The sequence below is a fragment of the Rana temporaria genome, chromosome 3 (assembly GCF_905171775.1).
Source record: "Rana temporaria chromosome 3, aRanTem1.1, whole genome shotgun sequence".
In the NCBI taxonomy this organism is placed as follows: domain Eukaryota; kingdom Metazoa; phylum Chordata; class Amphibia; order Anura; family Ranidae; genus Rana; species Rana temporaria.
This window is the reverse complement of record NC_053491.1, coordinates 466,319,399-466,322,179: the sequence shown is the minus strand read 5'-3', so window position 1 is coordinate 466,322,179 and position 2,781 is coordinate 466,319,399.

Below are 2,781 nucleotides of genomic sequence, written 5' to 3'. Positions count from 1 at the left end.
ATAAATAAATAAATAAAAAACACACTGACAATTCACCCCCCCCCTAAAAAAATAATAAATAAAAAAATCACTGTAAAAAAATAAAAAAAAATAGTGAAAAAAAAAAATACTGCCACTGTCACATGACATTTAAAAAAAAGTATCGGTATTCGGTATCGGCGAGTACTTGAAAAAAAGTATCGGTACTTGTACTCGGTCTCAAAAAAGTGGTATCGGGACAACCCTAGTTGTGACCCTTGATGTCCATAAGGCATTTGATTCAGTAGAATGGCCTTATCTCTTGTATATAATGGAGAAATTTGGATTTGGAAATAATTTTCTCACCTGGCTCTGTATACTGTATAACCAACCTCTAGCCCACATTAGGATTAATGGTATAATTTCGAAACCCTTCAAAATTCACCGGGGCACCAGGCAGAGGTGTCCTTTCTCCCCACTATTATTCGCGCTTGCTATAGAACTCCTGGCCAGACTTCTTAGGTCTTCCATAGATCTGCAAGGTATGTGGATCGGTACATAAGAGGAACGCATATCACTGTATGCAGGCGATATGTTACTTTACCTCTCTAATCCCGGGTCACGATACTTATAATGCTTCAACTAAGTATTAACTTTGGAACTTTTTCTGGGCTCAGGGTGAATTGGACCAAGTCCAGTGTGTTCCCTGTGGATCCCACCATCCCATTTGATCTTCCCTTAGACTGTCCGTTACACATCACTTCAATGTTTAAATACTTGGGAGTTACAGTGCAATTACCTCTCTCCAACTATATGACAAATAACCTTTTACCGTTCATAGCATCCTTTAAATGTAAAATGAAAAGCTGGGTGAATTTGCCATTGATGTTAATGGGTAGAGTAAATCTATTTAAATATATAGAGTAAAAAAGTGATCAGCGCTACAGTAAAAAGGTATATAGCAAAAAAATGGCTAGGAAGCCAACACTCTGTGAGCTAAGTGATAAAGGGATGGGCTCTGGTAGCAAAACCTCCAAAGAAGGTCCAGACAGGTGCCTGTCAAGTGGGCTACAGCAGCCAAATCCTCAGTGATCAAAACCAAGAAAATGAAATAAAAATAAAATAAACAAATGAATAGTGACAGTCTATTATTCCAAAAGGATCATTGTATGGATGAAAATCATAAAATAGGTGTACATGGGTGACATAGATAGCTGCAGAGTCTGTGCGGGTGCTCTGATGAAATGGGTAAAATGCAAAGAATAATAAAATCTTCTAAATGCAGTATCTCCCTCCAACTGTATGAATTAATGAATGAAGAACTTGTATAGCGCGGCACATGCAAACTAAATCGCCTCTGGGCGCTTGTTGTTCCTGTCTCTTTTGGTATCAGAAGAGATGAGTTTTGATCTTTCTCCTGAATGCTAAGTGGTTTTCCTCCAACCAGAGCTGGTTGGTAAAGCGTTCCATAGTCTGGGACCTTGGACAGCGAATCTTCTTTCTCCTTTGGACTTGTAATTGGCTTTTGGGATTTGGAGCAGGTTTTGGTTGGTGGATCGCAAAACGCGATTGGGATTATGAGTTTTTATTTTTTCGCATAGATAATGGGGAGCATTCCCATAGATACATCTATGCGTTAGGCAGAGTGCTTTAAAAGCAATTCTGTCTTTTACTAGCAGCCAGTGAAGGGCTCTCAGTGAAGGTGAGATTAATTCCCAAGGTTTTTTCCCAGTCACTAGTCTGGCGGCCGTATTTTGCACGACTTGTAGACGAGCGATTTGGTACTTTGGGAGACCGAGGTAGAGGGCGTTTCCATAATCCAATCTGGAGTTTACAATCGCTCCCACCACGGTCGCAATGTCTTCTTTGGGAATAAAAGGAGTGAGTTTGCGTAGTAGGCGCAGCAGATAGTGAGATCCGCTGACCACTGACCCTATTTGTGCGTCCAATGTCATGTAGGAGTCAAAGATGACCCCGAGACTTTTGACTTTGGCGCTAGGGGTGATGATTTTACCCAGAATGGGCGGGGGCAACCAAGTTGTTGCAGGTTGATTCGTACGCTTAGCGTGAAACAGGAGAAGTTCTGTTTTCGCTCCGTTGAGTTTAAGATAACTCTTTGTCATCCAGTTCTCTATCAAAGAGAGGCATGTCTCTAGATTGAGGTGGTGATCCTTTTTGTTGCAAATGTGGAAATACAGTTGCGTGTCGTCTGCATATGAGTGATAAAGCAGTTTTTGTCTGCTAATGATTTTAAAAAGAGGGCGAAGATAGATGTTAAACAGCACTGGCGATAGAGGCGATCCTTGAGGGACTCCGTGCGATAACGTGCGTTTCTCGGAAGTGAAAGGTCCCAATTTCACTGTTTGTGATCGGTTTTCCAAAAAAGAGGAGAACCAAGATAGATCACCTTCTGCAACTTTGGCTACGTCCGCTAGCCGAGTCAGTAATAGTTTGTGGTCTACGGTGTCAAAGGCAGCGCTTAGGTCCAGCAGAACCAGGAGACAAGATTCTCCTTCGTCTGCGGCCTCTAGAGTGTCGTCCCATATTTTGAGCAATGCTGTTTCTGTACCGTGTGTGGGGCGGAAACCCGATTGAAATGGATCAAGTAGATTATGGGTATCTAGATGCTGTTGCAGCTGTTGTACCACTACTTTCTCCATGACCTTGGAGAGAATGTTTAGGCCTGTTATGGGACGACGATGAAGTGGGTCCTTGGGGTCTAGGGTGGGTTTCTTCAAGATGGGTTGGACTATGCCCTCTTTTAACTGTGAGGGCACTATGCCTTCCTTGAAAGAGTGGTTTATAAGCTGCGTGATAGGAGGT